General features: G+C 46.1%; 1 protein-coding gene across 2 annotated transcripts in view; it reads right to left on the reverse strand.

The window, feature by feature from the left end:
• Nucleotides 1-13024, reverse strand: part of ELMO1 (engulfment and cell motility 1) — a 519605-nt gene extending 506581 nt beyond the window's left edge. The window contains exon 1 of one of the 2 annotated variants that reach the window (XM_021699424.1): nucleotides 12832-13024. The gene's annotated coding sequence lies outside the window, so the exon portion shown is untranslated. The remainder of the gene's footprint in view (nucleotides 1-12831) is intronic. The other variant, XM_044920201.1, reaches the window with a different exon arrangement.
• Nucleotides 13025-16734: the final 3710 nt, after the last annotated feature.

Genomic DNA, 16734 nt, shown 5'->3' on the forward strand with positions numbered 1-16734 from the left:
CTTAAGTAGGGGCAATATCCATGCTAAATCCCTCGGTTCAGCTGCTGTTTAAAATCTGGAGGGGACACTAGTGACTGAATTGATTCTTTGAGAAACTGTTTGATTCTAAAAGCAGTAAGAGTGCGGTCACATTGTGACCAATTTTATTTTTTTAAGATTTTATTTATTTATTTGACAGAGAGAGAGAGAGCACAAGCAGGGGAGGGGCAGGCAGAGGGAGAGGGAGAAGTAGGCTCCCCGCTGAGCAGGGAGCCCGATATGGGGCTTGATCCCAGGACCCTGGGATCATGACCTGAGCCGAAGGCAGACGCTTAACTGACTGAGCCACCCAGGCGCCCATGTTGTGACCAATTTTAAATCATGTAAGATTTACACACTGAAGCCAGGAAGACCTTTGCAATACATACGTCTGATCACATCACCCCCTCGGGTGATACTCCAGTGACTTCCCACTACTCTCCTGATAAAGACCCAGACCCCTGATCCCCACCAGCCCTCCTCCCAGGTCTATTCCAGGCCCAGCGTGCTCCCAGCCCTGGGCACTCTGCTCTTCAGTTCCTTCAATCCCCGCGCCTGCTCATCACATACGTACCAGGCATCTGCACAGACTCCCCTTACCCCACTGAAGCCCATTCTCTTCCCAGCCCTCTGACTACATTAATCCCTTGCCGTAGGCTCTTCCAGCATCAGCACCTTTCTTCCCCAGCCCTGGGCCCAGCTTAACTGTCACATTCCTCCCATCCAAGTACTAACCAGGCCCGACCCTGCTTAGCTTCCGAGATCAGACGAGATCGGGCGAGTTCAGGGTGGTATGGCCGTAGACAACTGTCACATTCCTTTGTGTGATCCTTTGATCAATGTACCTTTCTTCCACTAGTGAGCACCTAAGCAGCCCAAGAAAGCAGCAACAGGTCTGCTATTTTTCATAGGAAGGGGACTCACCATTGCGTATGTGTCCCCTATCACCCCCCCCATGGTACCTAGCAGGTGCTCAGTACATATCTGTGGATGAACAAATGAATTAAAAAGTATTTTAAAAGGAAATGCTGGAGGCAAAATCAGACCCATGGTAGCCATCAAATACACTCGACCCCTCTCTTAAAAGTTAAGGACTCCAATGTCTCTGGTATCCTGAAGACTAAAGTTCTAGGGTAGTTTCCCTTCCCCTGTATAGGATACTCGATACTTTCTTTGGCACTTACCACTTCAAACGCATGGGCCCAACTCTTCATAATGCAATTCCCAGACTCTGAAAGAAGCAATTTTACAACTGCCATTGTGCCATTTCTCTGGGCCTTGCACTGATCTGGTTACGAACAACTACCCTAAAGCTTGTTCGTTATCTGAAAGCTATATTTTGAAATAAAAACAAACCTGGAGATTTGGCTTCTTACATTTTTGTCCCTCTTTATGCGCCTTAACAGTCTCAGCTCCCGGGGTCAATTCTCAGACTGTTTCATAGCACTTTCACGTGCCAGAATCATTAGCAGCATATTCGATGACTGAAAATGGCCCTAAACAAGTCTGCAATAATCACAATTCCCAGGACAGCGGGACAATGTCTGCTGGGAATGTAAGTGACTCCACCACCACTGCCCTCTTCTTTCTGCCATCTTGCTGACAGTCAGCCCTGGCCCAGGTGACGACCTGGACGGTGTTCGCTCACTTGCTCCTGAAGCAAAGCTCTCATGGCATATTCTTCACCAAGCAGCATGGCCACTCAACACAACGTGCCAACTGAGGCAAACACAACTCAGGTTCAACTGAGGCAAAACAAATTTGACAAACTGAGGAGGACTCGGCTGCAGGAGAGTTAGCATTAGGTGTGCTGCAGAAAAGAGCTTTCAGTTTGGATCCGCATGATGCTGGGCAGCCAGCCTCTCTGACGGACAGATAGCCTCATCTGTGAAATGGGTACAAGGTAAGACAATGTGTCTGAATTACTGTGAAACTGATAGTTTGGTCTGAATATAATTCTCCAGTGATTTACTATGAATCTGTTTTTCACTATATAAATCTTCTTCGGTGTCTTCAAACATTTATTTAACACCGGATCCTCTGTAGAGTTACTCACCAATCCTAATACATGGTATAGAGGTATTGCTACTCAGTTGACGATCTAGCCCCTGAACAATCCATACTTATCACCCTTCTTCGGAGAAGAGATAGTGACAGGAAATTTATTTTACACTGGAAATAGTGTGCAATTTGTCAAGTACCAAACAAGATTTGCATATAGTGATTAGATGAGGGACTTCTCATGACTATAGTATTCGGGGGTGGGGGATGGGGGAGAAGCTACACTCTTTCAAAGCACAAGTTTAGAAAAGTCGTTTCCATTTGGCACAGTTCTCTTGCACACCCATACTTCACAGCAGTTTAATGTCTGTATGGAGGTTGTTGTTTTTTTTTTTTTCCCATCCACTTCATGAAAGCCATTACCAAGTGACAGGAACATGAGCTACTGCTTAATGAGCTGGTGAGTCTGTGAGCTAGTTGTTACCTTCCCGAAGGCACAGAAAGCAGAAAAGTCACCCAAACAAACTGGCAGTAGCCAGAAAGAATAAACAGAAGTGGAAACAGGTGGCTTCTACTTAGGAGGCCATAAAATGAATTGTCCAACCTGAGACACTTTGGAAAGGGAAAGTTAGTACGCTTCATTATGCTGGGCCAACAGAGCTATACTGGGTCTAACACTCAGGACTATAGTCATCCTTTTATTTTTCTGTTTTATCCTCAGAGTATTTTCTAATTGGGTTGATAGGCTCAGATCAAAGAAGAAAGATTAACACTTTACTCCCGCCCACCTGCCAATGAATATTAACAGTCCCCCACTTACCGGAATGTTCCAAATGATTCAAAAAGGGACGTTTACCAAGTGTTATTGGAACGACTGAATTTCCTTAGTAGGCAACACAATCACATGAAACCCAGTTCAACTGAATTAAATTCCTGTCAATGGCCCCTTCATGAGTACTCTACTAACTGGGGGTTTCTCACTGGCCTTCCATCCATGCTGGGCAAGTGCAAACAGCTCCCCCCTCCCCCAGAAAGCTGGATTCAAGGAAAGGGAAGGAGGCCCAATTAACAACCTCCATTCTCTCTACACAAGGCAAAATAATAATAAAATAAAACAGCAAAACCCCAGGTTAGTTCCAAGTGAATGGGAGATAGAGACCTATTTACAAGAGCTTTACTTTAGGACCTCAGGTTGCTAACAGGATTCATTATGTCAGTTCTTTTAATTTACAATCGATTGTAATTTTCCCTGACCTGTATTTCAGCAGTCTACCTCTTTGTGTGCTTGAGGAAAAGTTATATAAATCAAACGAACAGTCTAGCAAAAATCTTAGGAGGAATTTCCTGGGCTACTTACAACTCATAAAGAAGATGAAATAATAAATGCATGTCTTTAAAGGATTTTAGCAAGATATTTGAATAAAACACCTGAATAGGAACTAGTGAATTAGTAATAATAACCTCAGCAAATCCAATGCACTGCTTTTTTGGGGGGATCCTACTTTCCGATCATTATTCCATTTAATGCCCTCAGCAGCTCCAAGAGGTAAGGACTTAGATTATTTCTATTTGAATGATAAGAAAATTGAGGCTAGGAATAATAATTAACTTACACCAAGTTGGTCAACAGGTACAGTCAAAAAGGTACTTGAACCCTCACCGACAAGCATGTATACATTTAGCTTTAAACCTCAAAGACTCCTGCTTTTTCCTTCTTCCAAAATCCAATCAGCCACCAAATCTTCTTTTTTTTTTAAAGATTGTATTTATTCATTTGACAGAGAGAGCACAAGCAGGGGGAACAGCAAGCGGAGAAAGCAGCAGGCTCCCCGCCGAGCAGAGAGCCCGATGCAGGGCTCGATCCCAGGACCCTAGGATCATGACCCGACTGAGCCACCCAGGCTCCCCAAATCTTTTTTTTTTTTTTTCATCAATGTCAACATCCTTTCTCTTTGACTTGCATCCAGCCAGGGGGTCTCCAGAAGTTGTCTCATTAAAGGAAGAGAATGGTCCACTACTCACAATAGAAGGTAGAGGCAGAGAGACCTGTTTTTAAGTTGCATTTACATAGCAAGCACCTTGATTTATTTATTCATTTGACCAAGATTGAGTGTTTCTTAGGGTAGGCCCAGAAGGAAGGAGCTGACAGCTTCCATCTCTCCTTGTCCTTCCTCCTCACCCTCTAATCTACCTTCCCTGTTGCCCTGGGAGTTAGATTTCTCACTGACTTCCAATTGTGTATTTTCCTTCCCTATTCCTTTCCACTCAATCCAAATGCCCAGCTCCCAGAAGAGTCGACACAAGGCCTCTTCCAAACTTTCTCCTGACTACCCTGATTGCTGTATTCCTTGTTCTTTCTTTTAATGCTCAGCTTTCCAGATCTTTCTCAAAGTCACTTCATTGTGAACTCTTTCTTCTGTGATCTGCAAACACTCTACATACACTTACATTTATCACACTCCTTTATGACTACCTATTAATGGGTCTGTCTCCCACACAGCCCCCCTTCCCATACTGTCCCATATGAAGTGGATCTTATAATGTGCAGGAAGTGCCCTGACTACAGAACATAAAATGCAATCAAAATGGTTGCTGAATAAATGAATGAATGAATGATGTAAATAATGTATTATGATGGGAGCTGTAAGCCTAGCAATATTTCAATTTGAAAACATTTATATGCATTTTAAGGGTAAACCACACATTTTTTTGTAAATATACTACAATTAATAAATAAATCTTTATTGTGCTTCTCTTGTATAAACCCAGGCAAATATTTCCCAAAACTCTCGATTAAAGAATGGATGGTAATTGAGAAAATAGTCCTAATGAGTTGAAGTCACTTTCTGGCAGTAGAGTTAAGTCTAAAGAGGACGGAAACATATTCATTTCTGGATAAAGGTTTTGATTTAATGAGATTTGTAGTGATTTGCTATAAATGTGACAAGCACTGGAGAAAATGGGATTTAGGAGCTGATATGATAAGTTTCTTTGTTTTTAAAGACTTTTCATTATTAGGAAAGCTGCATGGAGGTTTGTGTGTGTGTGTGTGTGTGTGTGTGTGTGTGTGTGTGTGTGTGTACGTATCTTTCTCTCTCACACATACATACACATATGCTTACTAGTAAGTGTATGAAAGAATCAGTCCCCTTCCCCCAAATCTGAATTTTTGAGTACTCAGTCACTTCCCACAGAGTGGCCCAGTGTTGGACTAACAAGGGCACAGGGTCCACTCTAAAAATGCTATGAAAATGGTGAGGCGGGGCAAGAGGGGAAGGTGGTCAGGAGTCAAGAAAAAAACCAGCCTTACTGAGTGTTATTGGAATTCACTCTTCACTCAGCCAAAAATACGCAATCTAACCAAAGTCCTTCCACTAGCTCTACCTCCCAAGCCACATGCCTTTTCAGGGCCATGGGCAAAGCCAGCTGTGGCTCTGTATTTGGATTAAATAGCCTGAAAACAGGGGGGAAAAAAAATATTATTTTGAAATGCATTACGCTTCAAAATTAAGGGTAATTGTGTGTAGCAGCCTGGAAAATATAGCTCATCCAGTACTGCTCAGCCACAGAACCCCACAGCACAAAATGCTGGCTCTCTAAATGCAATTTCAAACTTTAAAAAAAAAAAAAGGCACAAAGGGCGGAAGGAAGGGTGGAGGGCTGCTCTAGGGCTGTGACTTAGAAGAAGGCTGCTGGCCTTGGGGAGACAGAGCCCGTATGCCAGCCGGCGGGATTTCTAGGTTGGTTAAGCCAGTAGATGCTGCTCTACCCTGCTCCTGCAGCCAGACACCGAAGGTAAATAAAAGGTCGACAGATAATTACATAAGAAAATAAATGTGGCAAGATCAGGACAGAAATCTAACGGCTAGAGCAGGAAAGGACTTCACAGAGAGACCCACCTGAAAGCTTTTCCCCTGACCAGTACAACGTCCTGGTCACACTAATGAAATATCAATATCTATTACAACCCAACTAGCCAAGGTCCATTGTACAAGCAAAGGGGGAGGCTTTTCACCCTGTTCACTCATTCCCACACAGACACTGCCTTAATCTGGTGACAGAGGCCTCTGAAGGAGCCAAACTGAGCTTCGTGAACTACCTCCCTCATTTCATTTATCATATTCCCATTATGTAGATGTTATGGTTAATGCAGCAACCAGTGGCCAGGATTCTAGACCTTGTGTGGAAACTGAAACATAAAATCACTAGCTATAGGTCTCTTCGGCCATAGCATACCAGAAAGAAACACACGGGAAATTCAAACACAGCTGAGCTGGGTTAGGAAGACAATGGTAACACAGGAGGGAAGGAAGCGCCAGAGGAAATCCGAAGATCTAGAGGAAATTAAAGAACATGTATGAGAATATACCACATTAGGGTCTAAGGATTAGGCAGTAAAGGGAAAACTGGGTACTTAATATTGCTGTCAAGTCCAGTCTGTCTGACAGCACACCATTAGTCTTAACTTATGCAAGAAAACAAAACAATGGCTGGGGGGGGGGGTGTATTTGCCCCCGAGGGGACCACAGGCATTTTTTGGTTATCACGACTGGGTGTTGCTACTGGCCTCTTGAGGGTAGAAGCCAAAAAAGCTAGTTTCCTACAATGCACCAGCCAGCCCCCTCGACAGAAAATTATCCAGCCCCAAACATCAAGAGCGCTGAGGTTGAGGCTGCCTGAAATAAAGGGTCAGCATAGAAGGGGCAATAGCCTGCAAGTAGAAAATGAACACAATCAGTAGCCTCGGTATCTCCCAAGGGAGAAACCACCCTGGTTAAAGACTCCAGTCTCTGGTTCCCTTCGTTGGTATTAATCTATGGGCCCAGAGAAATAGCAAAAGTCAAGACTCTGTTATATGTACTCCCTACCCCCTACTTGGTCCCTTCCCACCACCAATTGGTTCCATGCTTTTGCTTTTACCATGACTCATCCACAGAGGGGGGGAAAAAGTGTTTGCTAAAGAGTAAGTGTCTATTCTCCTTGGCAAACACTGTTCTCATTTTTGATTAATGAATTCCATTCTGGCTTATCTGCTTCAATATCATGAGCTTAGGTGATGGGCATGCTGTCCCCAAGAAAGGATCCTCTAACTCTCTCAAGGCTAAGAAGTTTAGCTGTGGAGTGAGATACCCAAAGAGAGGCACCAACTCGGCCAAACTCGGCCTCAGTGCAGAAGACACCGCCCTGGGAGCCATGGCAACCCAGGGCATTTCTACCAGCATACAGGTGTGAAGGGCTCCCTGGACGCCCTGCAGCACAGCTCCACACAGGGGTCCTGGCCTCAGACCAGGCTAGTGGAGGAGAATCAACAAGGGCAGAAAATAACCAGTACCGGCACCATGGTGCCTGGGAAAGGAACAGCAGGGGGGAAAGAGTCGGAAAAGCTGGGTGTGGGCTCAGATATACTCTCCAACTATCCCTGTGACATTTCAGTCCTCCAAACCACATCTATATAAAACGGGATAATAACACTCTACTGCCTGTTCTCCACCATTTCCAAAGCAGCATTCCAGGAAGAAGGGTGTCAGCTGTCGAGGCAGGAAGGGAAATTTCACATGGATCCTGTGACTTCCAAGATCTCTGGGACAACGCTCCGTCAGGGCTTACAGAACCATGGTGCCTTCCAACCACTATTCACGACCCACCAGACACACAGCAGTCCTGGAGTCCAGCAAGTAGTAAACGTTTTCTAACTGAGGAAAGTTGTTCCCTGAATTAACCGTGAGAACTAAAATAGCCAAAACTATAGCCTCAATTCCTAAAATTGAGGTTCCAATAATAATCTTGCTCAGATTCTGGAAACCAGTGTTTGTGGGGGCCTAGAACACTGACTGAGAATCGTCATCTCCTTCTATTTATACATGTGACTAATCTCTCCACTCAGTGCTACACCAGGTTGTTGCTGTGGTTAATTCTGTTTGATGAGCCAGCATTCCTTCTCCCACACAGATTCCTACTGGATACTTCACTGTTACTCTACCTTAGGCCGGTGACAGAACTCTGCTCAAACTGTACCTGCACTTATCCTGGGAAAGTGTGTAAAACACAGTTAACTTAATCCTGGATCCTAACAGTGTTCTTCGGGCTTCAGCGCTGGCTCTCATAAATGAGTTCTAATAGTTAACACTCAGACAACCTAAATCATCGGGGGGATTGCAAACTGCAACCCATGTGTGTAGGATGCACACAGGGGTGGCTTTGCTGTCCCTGATAACGTGGTGCTAGGCCTAGTCAAAGGTTTTCATGGCAGTCACACTCTGTCGCCTGGATGGTTGGTCTTCAACATCTGTGTTTCGGATAGAGCTAAACTTCTCATCCTTTCTCTTCCTTGGCTGCTCTGTCCCAAGCCCAAGTCACCTAAAATGTTTTATCTACTTATGTACACGACAGTGGCTGCCCCCAGAAAATGTGACTACTGTCTCTGCAAACATCCAAAAGTAATTAAAATAGGCATACGGAGAGTACTGAGTGTAAACAATGAAAAGTTGAGCAGAGTCAAGTTCCAAAGACCTGAAAAGCTTAAAGACCTCCAAAGCTCTAAACTAAAACTTGGCCATAAAAGAGTACATTGCATCATTTTATTCTTAGTAAGATTAAAGAGTTATTTCAGATGAATCTGCTGCCTCTCCATGTCGCTAGGTGACAAACATACCACCTGGATTTCCAGTTTTGCCAATATGGCGACATCATGACCTGGCGCACCATCAAGTTCTATCAGCAGCAGCATTTTAAAAGTTAAGTCCATGGCTGATGCTTTTACTGCATCTGATTGAACATTTGTAAATAGCAGCTCTTGCAGGAGATTAAACCAACAGCACTTTGTAAGAGATGGGAGCAGCTAAATATTCCTTAAAGTACGGCCTTGTGAACCACTTTCATCAGAATCCCTAGCAAACTGGTTGAAAATGTAGATTCCTAGCACCTCCAGAATTATTAAAAGAGACTTTTTTTTTTTTAACCACATTAAGCAATACATTTGACCTTAAGATTCAGTGTCTGTGTTGTAAAACGCCCTATTTTTCCATTGTACTTTCTTCCACTTCATGTTTTAAACTGCTGGTTTGGACCTGATAAATTGATACTCCAGTCTACTTCTGGATTGCAAGCCTAAACTTCAAAAACACCAGACAGACTAGTTGACAAGAAGGAAGCAGAACTGGAGTTGTGTAATTAGCAGCAACACGTGAGGCTTTGTGATGCAGAGAGCGTTTAGTAATTCCCCACCTTTTCCCAATTCAACAAAATGAAGGTCTGAAAAACCAAGCTACCCACTTGGATGGTTTCAGGCATTAAAAAGTGGTTGCAGGCTTCAGAAACAAACCTTAAGGGTAGGCATTGTCTTAGATCGGGACAGGAAATGTCCTCCATAGGAATGATTAGCTCTAAACTAAACCTTCTTGTTAAGAAAAATGATAAGGTAAGCAAAGTGTGCACTCCATAGAGCCCCTTGGCACAGCCCCAGCCACATCCTCTCTGCAAGGACTTCAAAGGACTCCCTTCCTCCACCTCTCCCCACCCGTTCACACCAAACACTCAAAGGGGGTAAATTACTTTAAAACACTTAAGTATTGTCCTATCTCAATACTGTAATTTCATAAATGCTTATGATTTAGAAGCACTATAAAAACCTCTCATCTGTTATCTCTCTTATTTTTCTTTTCCTAGACATTTCTCATTTCTCTTCTCCCCTGCATCTGCCACCCAGTTTCTTTCTGCCTCCCTGTCTCTTTCTGCCTCCCTGTCCTTCCTCCCTTACCCCTTCTCCCCCTCTGCCTTCACCTCCATCTTCTGGGAGGCAAGCGGGATAGAGTGGCTATCTCTGACTTCAATCCATGCACAGTAATGCTCTTTTTCCTAGGGGAGTATTTCTTTGGCTAAAGCAACACATGTTTTGAAAAGACTTTCTCCAAGGAGTATGATAAACAAATACCAGATCTGAAGTGGTTATGTGCTATCAGTAAGTTGTACTGGTTTTCCACTCTCCCAAGGAATCACCTCTCTGTTCCTTTCTTCAGGCTGAAATTCTGAGTCGGCTCAAGCACAAAAGGGTCTGCAAGAGGAGCGGCTGGGCATGGTGAGAAGGATAAAGGAAAAAAAAAAAAAGCCTGTTACCTGGGTTCACTTGCCACTGATGCTGCAATATTTTCCTGGTATATTTCCCATAATATGCATCTCTTATTCAGTCCATCAGCAAGTATTTATTGAGCATCTATTCTGCTGGGAATCAGTCTAGGTTCTGGACCTAGACACAAGACAAGGTCCCTGCCCTCATGGAACTTCCGTCCTAACGGGGGAAACAGACATAATCAAATAAACAAATGAAATAAAGACAAACAAAATAATGCCAGGGGGTAATATGTGCTAAGGGGGAAAACTGAGTAACTTAAAAGGACCAGAGAGGGGCTGGTTGCTATTTTACATGAGGTTATCAGGAAAGGCTGCCTGTAAGCTGACAACTAGGTGGAGACCTGAAGTGAGCAAAGCAGTGAGCCATCTGGACTTGTTGGGAAAAGTTCTTTGTGCAAAAGGAGTAACTTGTGCAAAGGCCCTGGGGAGAGAAATTGGTGAAAAAGAAGAATGGAAGGTGGTCAGAAGGGCTGCAATTAAAAGCAAGAGGGGCACCGGGGTAACTCACTTTGTTAAGCATCTATTGGTTTCGGCTCAGGTCATGATCTCAGGGTTGTGGGATGGAGCCCCACCTTGGGCTCTCCACTCAGTGCGGAGTCTGTTTGAGATTCTCTCACTCCCTCTCTCTCTCTGCCCCTCCCTCCTGCACTCTCTCTCTCTAAAATAAATAAATGAATCTTAAAAAAAAAAGGCAGAAAGATAAGACATGGGAGTGGGGGTGGAGATAAGACCATTAATAACACCACCCACCCTGTAGCCCAATGCCTGCTCCTGGATTCCACAAGACCCAGGCCTGGGCCTGCTTGACAACCTCCTTTGCCCTGATATCTACCAAGCTTCTTCCCCAGTTCCCTTCCCTCCTGACCAATGCACCCCCCCTCCCCCCAGGCAGAGTTCCAACACTCCAGGTCATTCCCTCACAATTTCCCAATTAGACAACCAGTCCATCTAATTTAAAAAAGCAGAAAAAAATCTGAGTAATGAAGTAGGAAAAAAGGCAACATTTAACCACAGCCCTCAAGAGAGAGGAAATGTACCATGGTAAAGAGCAGAGGTTCAGAAGGGCAACTCTAAAAAAAAAAAAAAAAAAAAAAAAGCCTGCCACATGACAGCAGGAGATCTGGGCTTCTGAGGTTCTGTAAACTGGGGGAGGATAATCCTTGAAATAACCTTGAGAAGTAGGTAGGAGACGCCCTTAATAGTAGCTGCGGCCAGCCTTTCTGATCTAAAAGTGAACCTGAGCGGGTTATGTCCTTCTAGTTCCCAAAGTTAATCCTCAAAGAGTTAATGCATAAGTACAGATCATTAATTACTTTTATTTTATAAACAAACAAACAAAAACCTAAATCCTTCCATTGCCCCACCTCCTCCACCCACCCCCAGGTCAGGGGCAGCGCTAAACCGGGAGCCTGCCGCCTCTGCTTCTTGAGGCAGAAACCCTTGTCTTAGCTTCTCTGAAGTGTTGAATACGAGGAATTAGTGTTAGCAGGACCATGGTGCGAGGCACAGGGCATCACAAAATACGCTCAGTGAGTCCCAGGAGCTGTCCAGAGGCCCCCGGGGCCAGGTCACTGAGGGAGGCCAAGCCCTGCAGCTTTAGGTCAACGCAGGTCCGACCGCCAACAACCTCTGCCCGGAGCTGCCAACTTCAAACGGCCCCCAAGCGGGAGAGGGTCACATGGCGGGAAGTCCCCAGCTCTGGAGCCCCTCGCGGTCACACACACACAAACACACACACACGCACACGCTCACTCGCTCACACGCTCGCCGCCCTCGCGCGCGCCCGCGACACAACACGGACTTCCCAACCCCAAGCACACGCGCGCACCCCCGGGCCGGCTGACTTCTGTATTTCCTCTTCCTCAAAGCTGCTCTTGCGATCTCCGCCGCCGCTCGCAGCTCGGATTCCAGGACCCCCAGAGCTCCACTGCCCCCTTCTCGGAAGGCGCGCCGTGTGCCCCACCCCCCCATGCCGGGATCTCCCATCGAAGCCCCCCTCCCCCGCCGTCGTTCCCGGTCCTAGCCGGGGACCCCAGCAGGTCTCCAGGAGGCGGGTATTTACTGTCTCTCCCGAGGGTCCCAGCCGCCCCAACCGCTCCCTCCCGCCCCTCCGGGCCCTCCATCCCTCTAGCCCATCGCTGTCCCCTCCCAGGAGCGCGCTGGCCGAGGGATTCCCTCCCATCTGCCAGTGCCGGAGAAAAGCCAGAGCCGGAGCCGCCAGTCTCTTCTCCCGCGCAGCCTCTCGGGTCTCCAACCCCCGAATCCCACACTCTCCGGTCCCCAGTCCCCCGGCGCCAGCAGCACTGTCCTCTGGCAGCCCCGACCAGCCGGCCCCGGCCAAATCCTCTCCGCGGGTTCCGGGGCCCGGGGCCCTGCGCTCCATCTCCCGCGCCCGCTCGCTCCGCTCCCACTCCCACACCCGCCGCCCGGCTCTGCCCAGACTTCCCCAACTGCGGAGCGCCCGGGAGCGCCCGCAGCCCTCGCCCCCCAGAGCGCCGCGGCCACCCCCGCTCCAGCCCCGGCGCCCCAAGGGAGGAAACAAAAGTGTCTCCGCGGCGCCCGGAGTCCCCCCCCCCGCTCCCCAGAGCAGGGCGCCTACTCCGATACCCCAGCCCTAGCTCCCTCCCCGGCCGCGCTGAGGTCAGCGAGTCGGGGCGCGGCGCCAGCCCAGGAAACTTTACGAACCTGCCCGGGGTCGCAGGACAGCGGCGGTGGCGGCGAGGATTCTCCGCGACCAGAGCTCTGGCGACCCGTGACGACTGAAAGGGGGCCAGAGGCTCTGTCCCCCAGCTCAGGGCCGCGGCGGTGTGGGTGGCTCTGCCTCTATCCCGTGCCCATCCTCGCCCGCGCACACGCACTTACACTGGGGATCCGCCGGCTGCTGCGCCGCCGGCTGCCGCTGCTCTCACTTCCTCTTCCTTCCTCCTGCTGGCCAGAGACACATTTTGCATCTGCAAGGCATCCCGAGATCAACCGCGAACTCTCCTCCCGAGCGGACGCTGCGGAGTGGCCGCCGCCGCCCCCGGCACCTGCGCCGGGACACGCGTGGTTGGCGCTTTCACCTGCCGCCCGCACGCTGGAGTCTGCCTACTGCACTTTGCCTGCGGGTCGGTGGGGGGGTGGGGGAGGGTGCCCTCGACTTTTTGAAGTCCCCCTACTTAAAAAGAAGGAAAATGTCAAACATCGTGCACGCCTCAGATCGGCTATAAATAATATGTGTGCAGAGCATGACTTCTTGGATGAGCTCACACGCGGCGCTTTGCAGGCACTAATTAACTCCGTCACCGTCATAGCGCCACCTCCGGGAGGCCGAGAGCGCGTGGCATCTTTTTATATGCTTTCATTTTTGGTAGCTGGTTTGGAATTTCGAGGGGAAACTTTGGTGGGTTGTTTTAAAGCTACTTTAAAAGGCTGATGTGTTTGTTCTGCCGCTCTGCCTCTACCCTTGAGCAGCGTGGCGAAAATAACAGAACCTTTCCTCCCTCTTATAGTCACCTATGCATTTACACGGTTTATTTCTAATTGCCGGGGACTCCCTAACTTGGCATAACTTTGCATAAAGCAAGACTTTCTACCCCCAGTTTGGTATTTGGAGTACACGATTTAATGCAACCTACTTCAGTGATTTTCAAAGCAAAAATAAAAAACTAACTCCCAGCATAGCTACCAGGAGGGAAATAACAGTCGTTGGAAGGTTGCAGGAGAAACACCTGTCCTCTCCCAAACCAGAAATATCTACATTGGCTCTGCCGGAAAAGACAAAGGCGGTTACTAATGCATTCCCTCCAAACTGGCAAAGGAGATAAATCTGGAGCAGGGAGGCACTGGAATCTAAGGTAGAAGGCAAAACTCCTCTTTAAATTGCAGTCCCACCCCCTCCCCCAAGGAGATTTAAATTTTAACCCTGTGCTGGCTGTTCATTAGCAGCCAAGAGCCCCAAGCAACTCTTGAACACTTTAAATGTGGCTAGTCCTGAGATGTTCTGTAAGTGTAGAATGGACACAGAACTTAGTGTGAAAAACAGAATGTAAAATAGCTTGTTAATAATTTTTATGTTGATGACATCATTTCAACAAATGATAATAGTTTAAGATGTGATGAGTCAGTTGGGTTATTGTATCGGATTGAAATGTAAATATATATAATTTAAAATATTTTCACTAGTTTCTTTTTACATTTAAAAAAATTTTTTTTTAAGATTCCATTTCTTTAAGTGGTCTCTACACCCAACATGGGACTCAAACTCACAACCAGGAGATCAAGAGTCCCATGCTCCACCAACTGAGCCAACCAGGCTTTTTACATTTTTAATGTGGCTAATAGAAAAGTGAGATTACACATATGCCTCTCATTAGTGGCTCACATTACTGGCTTATATTTCTCATGAAAAGCCCTGATCTGACCTCTCATTATATGCATAACCTCTAGAGGCAATATTAGTAGCAGGAAGAACTTGGGTCCACACCACTATAAGCCCATAACTTAAAACAGCATGAGTCCAGAAAAGTAATTTACCTTCTCTATTTCTTCATCTGTAAAATGATGATATAATAACAGTAAACAGGGTAACTATCAAAATGAAGTAATTTAATAAGCAGGCAGTAAATGGAGCCTTTACTAAATGATGCTCTGAGGCACTTGTAATGATAACTAAGAATTTGATCCACACTTTTTAGCTAAGGCATATAAAGATTTTAACTGTAGTGCAGACATCATGAGCACTCGGTAAATGTTAGCTGTCATAATTGTTCCAAGAGTAAATAGGGAACTCTGTGTCTCCTCTTGCAAAACAATTAGACAAATCCACCTCCTTGTAACCTTTGGTCCCAGCTCTGCCCTCTGCAGTTAGCATGGAGTGAGTCACATCCTTCCTCCAAGAGATAACCTTAGAGATAGATCTTTGAAGACAGACATCGAATCCCATCTAAACATTCTCTCCTGAGGATTAAATGTTCTCGGTTACTCTTAACTCCTTTTCATAACCTATGGTTTCAAATCTCTCTCCTCTTAGCCATCTTTCCCTTGAAGGACGCAAGTCTCGACTTAAAAAAAAAAATTAGTTGTCACATAAATTAATTAACCATTAAAAACAATTAATACAGCCTGAGGTCTTGTCAGTTCTTTCTCAAATGCATCTATCTCACCACTGATCCAATGACAAAGCAAAGACTGGAAATTCTTTGCTATGTTACTGTTAGGCCATGTCTGTGCTTATGCGGTTGATATCTGGGACCAAAGCCCCTGGTCCACCTTCTGGAAGTCTTTTCAGGTTTGAGGCAGGCACCCAGTTTCTCCCCACATCCACAGATTAGGTAAGAATACTATGGTTCTGGATGACACCCCACTAATGGGCTCTCTCTGCTATGATGAGGATCAGATTCTTTGGGTTCACTAGTTCCTCTTATTTTTTTTTCCTTTTCCTTCCCCCCACCCCACCCGCCTTATTTATATTCCACAAATGCTATATAGTGAGACCCTGTTCTTAACCTCCAATTTTTTTCTTGTTAAGCATTGGGTCTAAGGGTCTGTCTGAGGTTTCTTCTTTAGTCATCCAGATTCTAACTTGTCCATTAACTTTATCTATGGCCTACGGTATTAGGAGATAAAATGCCCCCTTCCTTCTATCTAGAACCTGTATTTCTTCTTTTTTTTTTAATTATTATGTTATGTTAATCACCATACATTACATCATTAATTTTTGATGTAGTGCTCCATGATTCATTGTTTGCGTATAACACCCAGTGCTCCATTCAGTACGTGCCCTCTTTAATACCCATCACCAGGCTAACCCATCCCCCCACCCCCTCCCCTCTAGAACCCCCAGTTTGTCTCTCAGAGTCCATAGTCTCTCATGGTTCATCTCCCCCTCTGACTTCCCCCCCTTCAGCAGGAAAAGGGGGGGAAGGGGGGGAAATAGAACCTGTATTTCTAATCACTCTTCCTAATAAGGGGCAGGGTCCCGGCAAACCGTCTTAGAGAATAGCTCACAATCTGGATTTGTCCATTTCTTATGGTGTCATTTCACTTCACCCTTTATCCTTTGTGCTTTTCCGTAGGAGTTGAGCTTCAGGATCATTTTTGGTAGAGTGATATGGGCACTCGACACTGCATCACACTGGTATATCCATCGTCAGTCTGCGCCACTCGTGGTGGTACTAACTTTACCCACTTGGGAAGTGTCACCACAACTAGATCACTCCAGTGAAAAAGTGCATTTTCCCTTTACAATTAATAAGAAATCTGTCCTAGTGGGGCGCCTCGGTGGCGCAGTTGGTTGGGCTTCTGACCCTTGGTTTCGGCTCAGGTGGTGATCTCGGGGTCATGGGATCGAGCCCCACATCAGGCTCTGTGTTCAGCACGGAGTCTACTTGAGATTCTCTCTCCCTCTCCCTCTGACACTCCCACTTGAGCGTGCTCTCTCTCTCTCTCACTCTCATTCTTTCTCTCTCTCTCTCAAATAAATAAATAAATAAATCTTTTAAAAAAAAAGAAATGTGTGGGGATACTTTGCACCATGTGAATATCCTATTCCACAACGTTCTTTTACCCAGTGGTTTTAGCATCTTCTGATAATTCTCCCCACTTACA

This window comes from Neomonachus schauinslandi, chromosome 12, assembly GCF_002201575.2.
Source record: "Neomonachus schauinslandi chromosome 12, ASM220157v2, whole genome shotgun sequence".
In the NCBI taxonomy this organism is placed as follows: domain Eukaryota; kingdom Metazoa; phylum Chordata; class Mammalia; order Carnivora; family Phocidae; genus Neomonachus; species Neomonachus schauinslandi.